The sequence below is a fragment of the Malus sylvestris genome, chromosome 2 (assembly GCF_916048215.2).
Source record: "Malus sylvestris chromosome 2, drMalSylv7.2, whole genome shotgun sequence".
Taxonomy (NCBI): domain Eukaryota; kingdom Viridiplantae; phylum Streptophyta; class Magnoliopsida; order Rosales; family Rosaceae; genus Malus; species Malus sylvestris.
This window is the reverse complement of record NC_062261.1, coordinates 10057829-10075577: the sequence shown is the minus strand read 5'-3', so window position 1 is coordinate 10075577 and position 17749 is coordinate 10057829. Positions and strand designations below refer to the sequence as shown.

Here is a 17749-nt window from a genome sequence, read left to right as displayed (position 1 = left end):
CAGGAAATGAATTTTCCAACAGAAAATATTCTAAAACCGACAGAAATTGTGTCGGATATAACTGATAGAAAATATATTAATAATGAATAAATAAGAGCACTCTCTGTCGGATAAAACCAACAGAAAATACTAAAATCGACAGAACTTGTGTCAGATATAACCGACAGAAAATTTATTAAAAATGAATAAATAAAAGCATTCTTGTCGAATAAAACCGACAGAAAATATATTAATAATAAAAAAAATATAAACCACTTTCAATCATTTCTTTCCCCTCCCCTCCATTCACTGCATTTTCCATATTCAACCTATGTTTCCATACTCAACCTATGTTCACCTGAAAGGCTTTCGAAATGACATCGTCGTGAAGGGCAACATGGTTTCGGCAATTGCAGCAGCTGTACAACCTTGGCCCAACCAATTCCGTCATCGAAATCGAGATTACTACGAACGAGAACAGACCCCTTAAAGCCAAAATATACAAAATCAAGACCTTCTCCTTACAGAGCATCTCGCAATCAGCATAACTTCTTAGCATCTTCACGTGTCGTTGGTGTGTTCATCAGGAGCAAAGGAACACTGCATCTGTTCTTAGAACGGAGAAACTGAAAGAAATTGGAGCGGTGATGTTATGGTATCTGAAGTGCAGATCACAGAACATATTATGCAATTTCTATTGACAGAACAAAACAGGACAGTGATTACGTGAAGAATCAAACAAATTAAGCCAATGATTAAGAGCAGTAATGGTGATCAGTTAAGCCAATAATTGCACAAAAACCCAACTTCAAAAATCACCACAAGATCAGAAACAAGGTAAAACTAAAACACAATAATTGGAAATGAATCGTGGCTTAAAAATAAAACCTAGAATTTAAAAAGTGAATGAATTATTTCACCTTGTCCTTTCCCAAAGGCTAACTCCGCATGTGTAAGTTTATCTTACATTGCCGGTCCCAAGCCCGGATAAAGGAGGAGGGGGAGGGCGTCAGGTAGTCGACAGCCGGCACTCTATGATTACGTCGAATCCTTATGAAAATGAATCCAGAACGAAATCGCGCTAAAACTAGGGCGTCACCCGTAAGTGGCGCGCTGTGTGGCTCGAGTACAGTGATAAGTGAGCAAGGGTCGTTGTATCTCCATCGGCACCCGGATGCAGTGTTAAATGAGCAAGGGGGCCATAGAAACTTCTTTTCGAACGACTCTACTCAAAGTTGTTTGGGAGCATATGCTCCTATCAACTTTACACGGGACACACAAAAGAAGTACTTTGATCCTATTAGACGGGGGAGGGTGAAGAAGCTAGGACAGAAGGGTAGAGTTCAAGAGAGCAGAATGCGTTTAGGAACGTGGAATATAGGAACCTTAATGGGAAAATCTATGGAAGTAGTGGAAGTTATGGTGAGGAGAAGGATAAATATTATGTGCCTACAAGAAACTAAGTTGGTTGGTCGTAAGGCAAAGGATCTAGAAAACTCAGGGTTTAAACTTTGGTATTCGGGCACAAATAGAATGAGAAACGGTGTTGGCATCATCGTGGACAAGACCTTGACACAAGATGTTGTAGATGTCAAGAGGGTAGGAGATAGAATCATGGCAATCAAGATTGTAATAGGACAAGAACTTATCAATGTGATTAGTGCGTACGCACCTTAAGTAGGGTTGGATACGAGTTCGAAGGAGAAATTTTGGGAAGACCTTGGAGACTTGGTGCAAGGAATTGCTCAGACGGAGAAGTTATTTATAGGAGGAGATTTAAATGGACACGTGGGCAGGGAGACAGGCAACTATGGAGGTTTCCATGGTTGCCATGGTTTTGGGGAGAGAAACGAGGATGGGGAAGCTATCTTGGATTTTGCAATGGCATATGATCTCTTCTTAGCCAACACCTTCTTTAAGAAGAGAGAAGAACATGTGATCACCTACAAGAGTGGGTCGTCAAAAACACAAATAGATTTTCTTCTAATGAGGAAAGGGGATCGTATAACTTGTAAGGATTGCAAAGTTATACCGGGAGAGAGCTTGGCTAATCAACATCGCTTGTTGGTGATGGATATACATATCAAAAGAGTGAGAAAAAAGAACAAGACTTGGAAGTGCCCAAAGACTAGATGGTGGAATCTAAAAGAAGAAAAACAAGCCATTTTCAAAGAGAAAGTAATCACCCAGTGTGTGTGGGATAGAGAGGGGGAAGTTAGCCAAATGTGGGATTCCATGGCTAGTTGTATCCGAAAAGTAGCAAAAGAGGTATTAGGAGAGTCCAAGGGCTTTGCTCCACACCAAAAGGAATCTTGGTGGTGGAATGAGGAGGTACAAACAAATGTGAAGGCTAAGAAGGACTGTTGTAAAGCCTTATACAAGGATCAGACCGATGAAAATGGTGAAAGGTATAGAAAAGCGAAGCAAGAGGCGAAGAAAGGTATGAAAGAAGCTAAGTTAGCTGCTTATGACAATATGTATAAGCGACTAGATACCAAAGAATGAGAGTTGAATATCTATAAACTGGCTAAAGCAAGGGAAAAGAAGACAAGGGACCTAAACCAAGTGAGGTGCATCAAGGATGAGGATGGAAAGGTTCTTGCTACAGAGAACGCGGTCAAAGACAGATGGAGAGGTTATTTTCATAATCTTTTCAATGAAGGACATGAAATGAGTGCTTCTTTAGGGGAGTTGAGTAACTTAGAAGAGTGTAGAAACTACTCCTTTTATCGTCGAATCCGGAAGGAAGAAGTGGTTGTAGCTTTGAAGAAGATAAAGCATAGAAAAGCAGTGGGCCCAGACGATATACCGATCGAAGTGTGGAAAGTTTTGGGAGAGACAGGTATAACATGGCTCACTGACCTTTTCAATAGGATTTTGAAAACGAAGAAGATGCCAAATGAGTGGCGAACGAGCACTTTGGTGCCTATCTACAAGAATAAGGGCGACGTACAAAATTACATGAACTATAGGGGTATCAAGCTAATGAGTCGTACAATGAAGCTCTGGGAGAGAGTCATTGAGCATAGATTGAGGCAAAAGACACGGGTTTCGGACAACCAATTCGGGTTCATTCCAGGACGCTCAACCATGGAGGCAATCTATCTCTTACGAAGATTGATGGAAAGATATAGAGATGGGAAAAAGGATTTACACATGGTCTTTATAGATTTGGAAAAAGCGTATGATAGGGTCCCAAGAGACATTCTTTTGAGGATTTTAGAGAAGAAAGGAATACAAGTAGCATATATCCAAGCTATAAAGGATATGTATGAAGGAGCAAAGACTGCCGTAAGAACTCATGAAGGACAAACCGAAAGCTTTCCCATAACTGTAGGATTACATCAAAGCTCATCCTTAAGTCCTTACCTTTTTGCGTTGGTAATGGATGAGTTAACAGGACATATTCAATATGATATTCCTTGGTGTATGCTTTTCGCAGACGATATAGTGTTGATAGATGAAACTCAGGAAGGGGTAAATGCAAAGCTTAACCTTTGGAGAGAAGTGTTGGAATCTAAAGGTCTTCGCCTAAGCCGATCAAAGACAGAATATATGGAGTGCAAGTTCAGTGCAAATGGAGGCCAAAATGAGTTAGGGGTGAGGATCGGAGATCAAGAAATACCAAAGAGCGACCGTTTTCGTTACCTAGGATCTATCTTGCAAAAGAATGGAGAATTAGATGGAGATCTTAACCATAGAATACAAGCTGGATGGATGAAGTGGAAGAGTGCATCCGGCGTGTTGTGTGACCGCCGTATGCCACTGAAGCTCAAGGGAAAATTTTATAGGACGGCAATAAGGTCGGCGATGCTGTATGGCACAGAATGTTGGGCGGTGAAGCATCAACACGTACACAAAATTGGTGTAGCGGAGATGAAGATGCTTCGTTGGATGTGTGGGCACACGAGAAAGGATAAGATTAGGAATGAGGATATCCAGGGTAAAGTAGGAGTAGCCGAAATTAAAGGAAAGATGAGAGAAAATCGGTTACGGTGGTTTGGACATGTGCAAAGAAGGCCTACTGACGCTCCGATTAGAAGATGCGACTATGGGACAGAGGTTTAAGGCCGAAGGGGTAGAGGAAGACCTAGGAAAACTTTGGAAGAGACTCTAAGAAAAGACTTAGAGTACTTGGATCTAACAGAGGACATGACACAGAACCGAGCACAATGGCGTTCTAAGATTCATATAGTCGACCCCACTCAGTGACTTGGATTTTCCAAGTCTCCAACCGAGAAGTTTTCCTCACTCGGGAAATTAAGGGAACACTACCTCAACCTACATGCTCCACTCACAAAGCTTCAACATACAAGCTTCAACAAAAGAAAAATTCAAGGAACTTAGCGAAGAAGGCTTTGGAGTATTCAACACAATACGTTGAAATGAAGCAAAGCTTATTTATTGATGTCCCCGATAAGTTACAAATATGTACATATACATGAGTCAAAATAAACAAACAAGAGGGAGCCTTCACAAAGGTTGCTTAGGAGAAGTCTCAGCAGTCGGTAGAGCCCTAGAAAGAGAAGGCACCGGAGGGGGATCATTCGGAGTTTCAGTACTGGACAGAACCCTAGAAGGATGAGGCATTAGAGGTTGATCATATGGAGCTTCATTACGCGGTACAGCCCCAGAAGACGAAGGCAATAAATGCCTTTGGAACAAACCCACAAACCTCTGATGATCAAGTAAAATCTGACCATCAGATTCTTTCATCTGGTCAAGCTTCCTCTTCATGTTTGTAGCATAGTCATGTGCGAGCCGGTGCAACTGTTTATTCTCATGCTTGAGCCCTCTAATCTCCTTTTGAGACTCATCACTTCAACCGCCAATGATTCAACTTGGCGGGTCCGAGCAAATAGGCGTTGGGCCATATTAGACACAGAACCTGCACACTGAACACTGAGAGCCAGAGAATCCTTAACAGCCAACTCATCAGATCGTTTGGAAAATAGTCTGTTATCTTTGGGAGTGACAAGGTTCCTGGCCACCACCGCAGCGGTCATATCATTCTTTATCACGGAATCCCCAACGGTAAGAGGACCAGTAGGGGAGACGAAGGATGGGCGCCATATGTTGTCTGGAGAAGGCGTGACTGCCTCTTCAACAAGGTTCAAGTCAAAACGACGGTCAGAGGGGCCAGACATTTTCAAAGGTGTTGAAGAGAGAAGAGGTCGGACAAATCAAGATCTTAGAAGTGCAAGAATGGAGCTTCTACTGGTGGAGATTCAAGTGTGCTTTGGAACTTAATGCCAGCCTTTATAAAAATCTACACTCGACAGAGCTTCAGAAAACGAAGAGGCGCCTGCTCAGAAATCGAAGAGGCGTTTGCTTTCTCAAAAGCTGGGCTGCTCAGAGACCATGAGGGTCGATCTCAGAAATCGAAGAGGCGTTTGCTTTCTCAAAAGCTGGGCTGCTCAAAGACCACGAAGGTCGATCTCAGAAATCGAATAGGCGTTTGATTTCTCAAAAGCTGGACTGCTCAGAGACCACGATGGCCGATCTCAGAAATCGAAGAGGCACCTACTTTTTCAACCTGGTCAGCACCTGTCACACGCACCCTCAGCTTTGCGGAAATTACGGGCATTCTGTCGAAGATTTCTGGTGAAGTAGAAAACACATGAATCTTACTGTTCAATCACCCACTTTCCACACGCAACGTTAGCTCATGGGTACCACAGATAACTTTGCCAAAGTTCTCTGACAAAGTTGAGACACGTGAAGCTTGCAGCTCCCACTACATCGCTCTGACCAAGAAGGGTAAAAGAATAGCAAAGAAACAGCACTAACAAAGTTTAGACACATAAATTTTGAAGGTCTAGCTATCATATTATTACCCACAAGGGTAAAGGAACAGTACCACTGTTGGATAATTGGAAAGTCCCTGTGTGTCAACCTATATGCTCCGTGGCAAGGTAGACTAGCAAACATGCCCAACCATTACTCACATTCGAGAAAACACTCCCAACAAGATTGCTTGCTCCAAAATCGAAGAGGCACCGTCCTCCGAATCTCGAAAGCCAGACTCCCAACATGATAACTTTCTCAAAAATCGAAGAGACACTGCTCTCCGAATCTCGAGAGCCAGACCCCCAGCAGGATTGCTTTCTCAAAAATCGAAGAGGCATTGTTCTCCGAACCTCGAGAGCCAGATCCCTGACAGGATCGCTTGTTCGAAAACCGAAGAGGCACCACTTTCTCAACTTCGAGAGCCAGATCTCCTTGGATAAAGCTTGTCTGTAATCTTCACACGCAACATCAGCTTTCCAGATACCACAGACCACTTTTTCAAAGTGCTCTGATAGAGTTAAAACATGTGAAGCTGGCAGCTCCCACTACCGTGCTATGACCAAGCAGGGTAAAGGAATAACATTACTACTTGTTGTTAGAGAGACTCCTATATATATCGACCTCCATCCCCAACGGACAGGCAGAGCTGCAAAAATGCTCAACCCTTCCTCATATATGAGAGGGCACTCCCAACGAAGCCTTTCGAAATATTCAGCTTTCTTTTCCCCCGATAATACCTCTGCAAACAAGCTATACCAGAGCAAGAATATCTCATATCATCAGGGTTAAAAGTAAGAGTATCCCATATCATGCTTTTTCCCTGTCTTTTCCTTTGGCCTTGTTCTTACCTGCAAGACAATGAGAAAGAGAGCAATCAGTCAACACTTGGAATCAAGCTTCCAGTCTGGAACTGACTGCCTGGAACCCCTTACCTGCTTACTTACTTGGCATTGCTCTCGAGTACTCATCTTCAACATCTTATGCTTCCAGGGAAGATACCGCATCTGCCTGAGGAACAGATAGGGCAAGTGAGAAGGATACAAAGAAGCATGTGGAGACAAGCGTAACAGCACACGTGCCGATACATCCATTACTTTGTCAAAAGCAAAAGTATCTCATATCAGCAGGGTCGAACGTATTCTAGATTTGATGGACTTATTTTGACCGTCAAATTCTTCAGTCGGCTTTATACTCTGGAGGAAACCAGAAAACCCTCTAGCCCAGTTCAAGAATAAGCCTGTGGAAAGTTACTTCTTCAAAAGCAAAAGTATCTCATATCATCTATTCTCATTTTTCTTCTCTTTATCCTTCATGCTGCCTGCAAGATAGGGAGAATGAGAACAATCAGCCGGAACTCGAAATCAAACTTCTGATTTGGAACTGATTGCTTGGAGCTCTGATTGCTTACCTTGTCTGTCACCTCCTTTCAACAAATCCCCTAGCTCGGCGACTTGGGGGACTCCTACTGCATGGTTTGTATCGTGCTTGACCAAGCTTGAAACTATAAGTAAGCTTCAAGTGAAATTGACACATTACCTTGTGCATCTTCACCAGTTAAAGATACCACCCCTGGATGGAGGAAGAGTACTTCCAGAGAAGATGCCACATCTACCTATGAGATAGATAAGACAAGTGAAGATGATACCACACTTCGGTACTTTGTACTAAATCATTCTCCCACAATATTTCCTAATGTCATTTGTACTAAATCATTCACTTGTAATCACTAAAGGAGAGCTTGAACCTATGTACTTGTGTAAAACCTTCACAATTAATAAGAACTCCTATATTCCGTGGACGTAGCCAATCTGAGTGAACCATGTACATCTTGTGTTTGCTTTCCTGTCTCTATCCATTTATATAGTTATCCACACTAATAACCAAAACAATCTAGCAAAGATCACAAAAAGCGACCGTTTTCGCTACCTAGGATCTATCTTGCAAGAGAACGAAGAATTAGATGGAGATCTCAACCATAGAATATAAGCTGGATGGATGAAGTGGAAGAGTGCATCCGGCGTGTTGTGTGACCATCGTAGGCCACTGAAGCTCAAGGGAAAATTTTATAGGACAGCAATAAGGCCAACGATGCGGTATGGCACAGAATGTTGGGCGGTGAAGCATCAACACGTACACAAAATGGGTGTAGCGGAGATGAGGGTGCTTCGTGGGATGTGTGGGCACACGAGAAAGGATAAGATTGGGAATGAGGATATCCGAGGTAAAGCAGGAGTAGCCAAAATTGAAGGAAATATGAGAGAAAATCGGTTACGGTGGTTTGGACATGTGCAAAGAAGGTCTACTGACGCTCCAGCCCTCCAGCCCTCTCTGATTCCGTGGGGCCCTCCCTCCCAAATTTCAGAGCCCTCTGGCCTAGCCCTCGGTTGGAGACGGTTTTAGGGCTATTTTCGGCCCTCTGGCCATCTGGACCATTCGGTTAGAGATGGCCTTATTGTCGGTTAAAACCGGCAAAAAAAATTTTAAAGTATAAATCGACAGAAAAAAAATGGTGGCAAAAATCCCCCCAAAATTTTGTTACGATTTTAAAAAATAAAATAATAATTGTTTAATTTAATAAATAAATAGATAAACTGTACTTATATAGAATACGTTTTTAAAAATTAAATAAATAATTGTTTGGTTTAATAGATAATAATCCATGTAAAAATATGCAACAAAGAAACAAAAAGATAATTGTACAATGAAAATGTCATCACACAAACTAAATATTGTCTAATCAATACTTGAAAAATATAAATAAAAATTTAGCACAAACTGCTTTTCTCACTTCAAAATTTAGGCAAATTTAACGGAGATATGCATTCTACGAAACTAGTTTCAATGATCTAACTATCAAGCTTGTTTGTAGATACTACAAGATTGCATACGTAAAAAATTGAAGAAAAAAAAACATTCAGAGATTAGGCAACGGAACAAAAGTTTTTTACGGTTATAAATGAAAAATTACAATTTAACGGTTATTTTAGCTTAGGTTTTGATGATTTTTTTTATAGCTACACTCCTCTACCCTATAAGAATGCAATGAACGAATTTGATCTTCAATTTAAAATATTTACACTAGTGGATACTACAAACTCTTATTTTATACTTAATGGAAGTATAATATTAACTCTAAGTGTTTGTTTAATCTACCATTTTAACGCGATATGTATTCTACGAAACTTTTTTCAACGATCAAACCGTCAAACTTATTTGTACACACTCCAAGATTGCATACATAAAAACTCGCAATAAATAAACATTCAGAGATTAGATAACGAAACAAAAGTTTTCGACGGTTATAAAAGAAAAATCACAATTTAACGGTTATTTTAGCTCCGATTTTAATGATTTTTTACAGCTACACTCCTCGACCCTATAAGAATGCAATGAATAAATTTGATTTCAATTTAAAATATTTACACTAATGGATACCACAAAATCTTATTTTATACTTAAATGAAATATAACATTAATTCTTAAGTGTTTATTTAATCTACCGTTTTGATGCCATACACATTCTACTAAACTTTTTTTCAATGATCTAACCGTCAAACTTATTTATACACACACCGATATCGCATACGTAAATGATCACAAAAAACAAACATTCATAGATTAGGTAACAGAACAAAAGTTTTCGACAGTTATAAAAAAAAATCACAATTTAATGGTTACTTTAGCTCCGATTTTGATGATTTTTTACAGCTACACTCCTCGTCCCTATAAGAATGCATTGAATGAATTTGATCTTCAATTTAAAATATTTACACCATTAGATACAACAAAATCTTATTTTATACTTGATAGGGAAGTATAACATTAACTCTAAGTGTTTGTTTAATATACTATTTTGATACGATACACATTCTACAAAACGTTTTTCAACGATCCACTGTCAAACTTGTTTATACACACTCCGAGATCGCATACGTAAAAAAATCACAAAAAACAACATTAAGAGATTAGGTTACGGAACAAAAGTTTTCGATGGTTATAAACGAAAAATCACAATTTAATGGTTATTGTAGCTCCAATTTTGATGATTTTTTACAGCTACACTCCTCGACCATATAAGAGTGCAATGAATGAATTCGATCTTCAATTTAAAATATTTACACTAATTTTATACTTAATGGAAGTATAACATTAACTCTTAAGTGTTTGTTAAATCTATCAATTTGATATGATATGCATTCTACGAAACTAGTTTCAACGATTCAACCATCAAATATGCTTGTATATACTCGGAGATAGCATGTGTAAAAAATCACAAAAAACAAAAAAAACATTCAAAGATTATTCTGGTGGCTGTCCAAAATTTTGCTTTGTTCGTGTCGGTTATATCCGACAGGACCATGAGTGAAAAACAAATATTTAAAACATGTGTTTATTTATTTATTTTTAATCAGTACAACATTTTAAAATAATAAAATCAGACAAGATAGAGTACACCAAATGTTCATGTGTGTTTATGTGCCAGACAATGTGCTTTGTGACGCATTGAAAAAAATTGTTTGAATTACTTTGTATCTTGTTGCTTGCTTGTGAGGGAGCATAATCCTTATTACAAAAATGATAGAGCTTCAGATTGTAGTCTGTTGTTATTATTCTCTCAGAAAATTTATGGCTCTTGGGAAATTGGTTCATTAGACTTTAGGGTCATGAGTGACAAAAACAATATTTAAAATACGTGTTTATTTATTTATTTTTAATCAATATAACATTTTAAAATAATAAAATTTTAATTTCTGTTAGTTATAACCTCCAGAATACTAAAATAATAACCGCCAGAAAGTAAAATAATAAAATAGTCAATTTTTGTCGATTATAACTGCCACCATTAACTTAAAAACCGACAGAATATGTCAAAAATATTTTAAAAAAAGGATTCAAAAATACTGTTGGTTATAACCGATAGTATTTTTCTAATATCCACCACTAATTAAATGATGTGTCGGATATAATTTATCCGACATGATTTTTCTAATATCCACCACCATTATCTGCCACCTAAAACTAATATTGTATTAGTGCCGGTAGTTCTTAAAGCCCTTGTCCAAACCCTTTGTGACTTGGCCAGCAAGTTTGATCATCTTGGCCAATATTGGATTCACCATTTTTGGTGTTTTTGGATACAAAACTGCAGTTGAAAATCAAAATTTCTTCACCGTATCGGTTTTCAGTTTGAAACAAGCAAAAAACGATGAAAAGAATAATAGTAAGTGATCGGATTAATCTACCACTTGAATTATATACATCTTTCAAACGAAAAAGAAAAGAAAGAGATTAATATGTAGATAGTAGGAGGGAAGAGATCAATTCAAACGTGCCTCTTGTGTTCGTTTCCGCGTCTAACGAAGTGGAACCCTTTTGTTGGCATTGAAAATATTAGATAAACCACACTGCAAATTACAGGTGCATACGAAAACCATATTCATCCAATACATATGACACACTGAAGTATAAAGTTAAACCCTAATATAACTAACTCCTTATAAATCAGATGAACAGAGAAAAATATACTATTATAATATATATTATATATATATATATATATATATATATATATTTATATATATTTATATATTAAATTAAATTTTAGAAAATTTTGAAAGAATGAGGTAATATATTTTTATATGGTATAGTATTATTGTTTTATTTCTTTTCATAATTATTTTGGTAAAATTCTGATAATTTGAATGGTTTATAATGTTTGGTTTTTCTATACTTAGTTTATGAGAAAGAGAGTTTTGATGTGGAAAACTTTACTGAAAACATTATCAACGTAACTCTTGAAGGCAATAGATCAAACAAAAGTTCCAATACAATTTCCCCATGGTGATCGATGAAATTGAAGGATTTTGTAAAATGAATAACATGCAAGCTTTGAGTTTCATTGGTAAGGTTTTAACTTTTGAGAAAGGCTTCGCAACTTTGAAAAGAAAAACTCATTCATTTTGCATATCGTTGCACATTTGATATTTTGTATTAGACTAGTAGTGTATTGGTGCCTTTTTATTAAGCTCTTATTTTGGAGTGTAGATGTAGTACTTAACGATAAATGTGCTTTTATGCTTTGAAGTAATATTTATGTGGGAATTTGGTATGTGCAAATTTAAGGAAAAAAAATATTTTTCTTAACCGGTCATAACAGGTCGGGTCAATTTACTTGTTGGGTAAAGTGACTCGACGTGTTAATGACCCGTTAAGATAATGGGTGTAACACGACATGATCTGTCAAGATAACAAGTTTTACACAAACACGACACGACAAACCCGACCTGTTTGCCAGACCTAGCGTGTGCATGCTGTATGCACATTCAAAAAATCATATTTCTGTTCCAAGATTATGAAATTGTCCCATTTTGAGGTATTTCCCTTTTTTTTATGTCAAGTATAGGGTAGCTAGGTGATTGGTTGGTAAAACACCAAGGACTAGGAGCTTTATATATAGAGACAAAAAAATTCACTATATTTCAAGGAACTCCACTAGTTTTTAAACATATCAATGAGAGACAAAAACATAAAAACAACTAAAGTCCAACCTAAAAACATGGAAACAATGTTCTAAAATACCAGTTATACCCCTAAGGCTTTAGGGCTGTTATAGAAACCAACCCTCACAACTCCAACAAAATTAATATGTACCATAAGCTCAACCCATCCTCGATTATTTCTGCATAATCAATTCAATCAGTCTTCGACCATTTTCACAAAATTAGTTCAACCCGTATTTGACCATTTTTGCATAATCAGTTCAACACGTCCCCGACCTTTTTTGCAGAATCAGTTCAATCACTCATCGATCCTTTTTGCATGATCAATTCAATCCACCTTTTTGCAAAATCAGTTCAACCCGTCCACCACCATTTTTGCAAAATCAGTTCAACCCGTTCGACCATTTTTGTGGAATTAGTTCAACCGGTTCTCGACATTTTTTTGCAGAATCAGTTTAATCAGTCATCGACCATTTTTGCAGAATCAGTTCAATCAGTCCTCGGCCATTTTTGTAGAATAAATTAAACCCACCATATTGCAGAATCAGTTCAACTCATCCCCGACCATTTTTGCAGAATCAGTTCAACCCGTCTTCGATAATTATTGCAGAATTAGTTCAACCCGTCCTCGAACATTTTTCAGAATCCGTTCAACCCGTCATCGACCATTTTTTGCAGAATCAGTTCAATAAGTCTCAACCATTTTTGCAGAATCAGTTCAACCCATCATTGACCATTTTTGTAGAATTATTTCAACTTGTCTACGACAATTTTTGCAGAATCAGTTCAACCAAAGTTTCTTTAAAATTATGACTATATACCCACACCATTTATTGGATCTCTTAGCAATGCTTATTGCCTAAATAGCACCCCAAACCAAAACCATGTATCAATAACATTAATATCGATTCAACTGAAGGTAGAAACGCGAGCTCACTGTGGAGAAATTTTTTGGGGTTCCCGGCACAAAAGCCAGGTGGTGTTCCCACCAATTGAAATTTGACATCTAAATATTCTTTTATATCTTTAATTCTTAAAAATTGAGATGCTGAATCGTCGACAGAAAACCAATTAATTTAACGTAGTTGTACTTCCACCGTCAACTCTTACCGCCATACCAATTACTCATTCTGTAAATCTTTGCACTAATTTAGAAATCATCACAAAATTTACCAACACCCAGAAAATGAAAACATGAGAAAGAGAGAGATAATCGGGTTTGGGCACGGCGTGCTTTGGGATTTAGAAGTTGACTTCCGTTATTTTTTACTCTCTTTTTAGACTACGGTTTTCAATTCAAAAGTGGAGGGTAAGTGTTGGGCAAACAAGATTGAATTCGAAATCGAGTAGGAAATATGATGGAATTCGAAAGCAAGTTGCAGAAGTGCTTGATGGGGAAGTTCACATCCCTTAGTTTTTGTTTGACTATTGGACTTCCAGCTTTTAAGAATTTATTTGATTAAAAAGGGATAAAAGAAGATTTAGATGTCAAAAGTCTATTGGTAGGGAACACCACTTGACATAGAGTAATAGATGAAGAGATAACAGTGTGAAAAAACGTTTCTACTATAAAGGGTAATTTTGTAACATACACTCCAGAGAAAAAAAAGAAAGAAGGTAATGATGTTATATTTCACATGTATTAACTTTTGTCTCTCCTTTTCATGTTTAAAAAGTGTTGATTCAAATACAATTAAGGAAATAGTCTAATCCAATTGGGAAATTTGATCAAGATCTATGTTTGGCGCAGAGGGTTGGGATTAAAGACTCCCAATCCTAATCAGAGTCAATAAATTTAAATGGAATTTGAAAACCCACAGAACAAGGACAATACTAAGAAGGACAAAGATTGTCTGCCCTCCTTGTTCCCGTGCCCTCTCATGCCATCCTGTTTGTGTGGTCACGGTTAAGCCACGTCAACATTTTATATTACTATTCATTTTTATCTTATTATCTTTATAAAAAAACAATATAAAATGTTGAAATGGCTTAACCATGACCACACAAAACAAGAGGACATGGGAACAAAGAGGGCAGACAATCTTTGTCCCCCTTATTGCTCGAACGAATGGACGGAGTTCGATGATCGATTGACGACATTCTATGAATTTGGGTCTGAGTGAGAGACCGAGAGTCGAAGTCAGTTGAAGCTTCGAGTTCGAGAGAATGAACTAAGGAGGAGCAGACAGAGAGTCAAGAGTGTTTACCCTTTAGATTAGAACCAAGGGTGGAGATTTAATCTCATATATTAGACTGGTGGAAAAGGTCTAGGTCGGGCACCCTTTTGCTCATATATTTGGACCTGTCCCGCCCCACCTTGTTTAGTATTAAGAATATTTGGAACAGCCCTGTACCCACCCCAAATCGCATATACCAACCCCGATATACGGATCCCCCTCCTACCTCCGCCTCCCTTCCTCTACGCAACCCAAATTCCCACCCTTCCGTTGCCCACAATTGTTTTAGATGTCCGATTTCTCCTCAAGAAAAAGATGAATGCCCAACAATTCCAACACCTACTGTGTATACATTTTCATCAAAAAGTACAATGAAACGACAATTAAAGCAAATCATCCTTGCCCAAATCATCACAAACCCTAAACCCTAACTTTTAAACCCTCTACTGGTGTTTGGGTTAAAATTTGAACTTTGGGCTCAAGAAGGAGTTGGCCTAAAAGAAAGAAGTCTAGAAGGAGAAAAGCCCGAAGCCCAGCCAAAGCCCAGAAAGCAGGAGAGACCATTTTCTGACTAGGTGCAGACCATTTGAACCACTTGCTCACATACTTAGAGGTCAAGTTGTGTAGACCAGCCAGCTAATCAGCCCAAAAGCACTTTACAGTGGCAGTACAAGTAAAAAGCTGATGAGTCATTGCCCTTCAAGTTGCATTCGGGCAAGATCACTGCTACAGAAGGCCAAGCCAAAGTGTCTATAAAAGAAGAAAGAGAAATCAGAGATAAGGACACTCAATCAAACAAACAAATACAAGCACAAACTCTGCTCAAACCAGATTTGCTCTCAACGAAGCTGTAGTCAGCCTAAGCCTTCATCCCTTTTGGGATCAACCTTCACCAAAAGCCTTTGTAATAGCTCTGCTACCTTGTCTAAAACTTGCTGTAGTATCGATTTCCTTCGGTAAACCCATCTCTCTACCCCTCTTTCTAAAGCTCTCAAACCCCTTGATAAACCACAAAGATAGGAAGTTGCAAGATAATCAGCCTTGCCCGAACTTCTTTGTTTTTGTCTTTTCATTCAGTAGTCTAGCAATATGTTGTATACTTCCAGTTGTATCCAAGTTATTTCTGGCAAGTTGATGATTAAAAAGGCTCCTCAGTTCTTGAATCCGATTTAAATATGTCTTCACAGATTAAATCAGATCTAAGTTCTAAGCCCTCGGGCATGTAAGATTGATCATTTAAAAGTCCTTGGTCTCAAGGCATAAAAAAGAACCTTATGTGGACTTAACCCATCCACGACAGTCTTTGATAAACAAGAAGTCCAAAGTTACTTGGGGCGCAAGTAATCGACCTATCCCTTAGTGTTATTTCTATTATATTATGATTATCGAAGAACGTTTGAGAATAGAAGGAATTCTGATGGGAAGCCTTAAGGCCTACACCTAAGGCCCTACAAAGGCACCTATTTGGATTCTTTCTGCTTGTCGGGCTCGGGTAATCAGAAGTATAATAATCATAATACTTCTGTAATCAATGAAACAAAACATTATATATTCAAGTACTGGGTTAGTTCTTGATTGGAAGCCTCAAGGCCTACACCTAAGACCCCACAAAGGCACATTTCATAACTAAAACAGCCTCTCGGGTATATATACAACTAAAACTCAACATCCGTTTTACATCTGCCATACTGGAGATGGCAGTGGTACGCCTGAGTACTTAAAAGTTAATCTTCATTGTGAGCACCTTTCAAAGTTAACTCTGTCATTCTCTTTCAGCCTTGCCCGATAAGCTTTGCCCGACAAGCCCGCCAGTGAAGCAGAAGCCCGACAGAAAACATCAACCGGCGCCAACCTCTCGGGGAGTTGTGTGCTCGTCAGCTAGGAAACATCCCCAACAGAAATTCTAGTCACGAACAACTGGGACATCTCACAAACTCCCTCGCCCCACAAACTGCCCTTTTCCTCTACAACCAAATGCTCTACTACCCAACCTCCCACAACCACTACACCTTCACTTACGCTCTCAAGGCATGTTGCTTCCTTCATGATAACAACAAGGGCCAGGAAGTCTACGCCCGCGTCGTAAAAACCGGGCACTTTTCCGATACCTTCATCCAAAACTCGTTGCTTCACTTCTACGTAACCCAAGCTGACATTGTATCTGCTACCCGGGTTTTCGATTCCATACCAAACCCTGATGTTGTTTCGTGGACTTCGATGATTTTGGGTCTTAACAAGTGTAGATTTGTGGAGGAAGCAATTGTTAAGTTTATGTCCATGGATGTGCCGCCTAATTCTACTACTCTTGTCATTGTCATGTCCGCTTGTTCGAGTTTAGGAGCTTTAAAGTGCAGTGTTGGATTTTTACATGAGATGTGGGTCTTTGGTGAGTGCATGGTACCTATTTGTAAATATGCCCAAGAGAGATGTGTATTCTTGGACTAGCATGGTGGGTGGTTATGCACAAAAAGGATTTTGTGACGAGGCAGTGAAGCTTTTTCAGGAGATGGTTCAGGAGAGGAAGTTGAGCCTAATGAGGATACCATGGTAAATGTATTGTCAGCGTGTTCTTCGATTGGGGCATTGAGTTTAGGCCAGTGGGTGAATTCGTATATAAGTGCATGGCCAGATCTCGTGTTGAATGGCATTCTGGGAAATGCATTAATAAATATGTATGTAAAGTATGGGGAAGTAGGTATGGCAGTTTCGGTTTTTAAAACCCTGGTTTGCAAGGATCACATGTCGTGGAGTACCATCATAAGCGGCATGGCCATGAATGGTTATGGTATACACACGTTGCAGCTCTTTTCGCTCATGCTAGTCCACGGGATTCCTCTTGATGATGTAACCTTCCTTGGCTTGTTATCAGCATGTAGTCACGCATGTCTAGTTGATCAAGGGTTGATGATTTTAAATGTTATGAAAAATGTTTATCGGATTGCCCCTCAAACACTGCACTACGCCTGCCTAGTTGATATGTATGGTCGAGCAAGGTTCTTAGAGGAAGCAGAGAATTTCATGAAGGAAATGCCAACAGAAGTAGACGGCGTTGTTTGGGGAGCGTTGCTTAATGCATGCAAAATTCATGGAAATGAGAAGATGCTTAAGAGGATCAGAAATGGTCTCCTCAAGAGTCGAGGAGTAGGCATCGGAACTTATGCTCTCGTATAGAATACATACGCCACTCACGAACGGTGGGATGAGGCTAATAAGGTTCGTGATGAAATGAGACCAATGGGGTTAAAGAAATTAGCTGCGTACAGTCAGATATATGTGGATCCAAACACATTGACGTTCTTTTAG

The 17749-nt window shown here is 38.9% G+C and overlaps 1 pseudogene; it reads left to right on the top strand.

The window, feature by feature from the left end:
- Positions 1-14817: 14817 nt before the first annotated feature.
- Positions 14818-17749, top strand: LOC126588528 (pentatricopeptide repeat-containing protein At1g08070, chloroplastic-like; annotated as a pseudogene).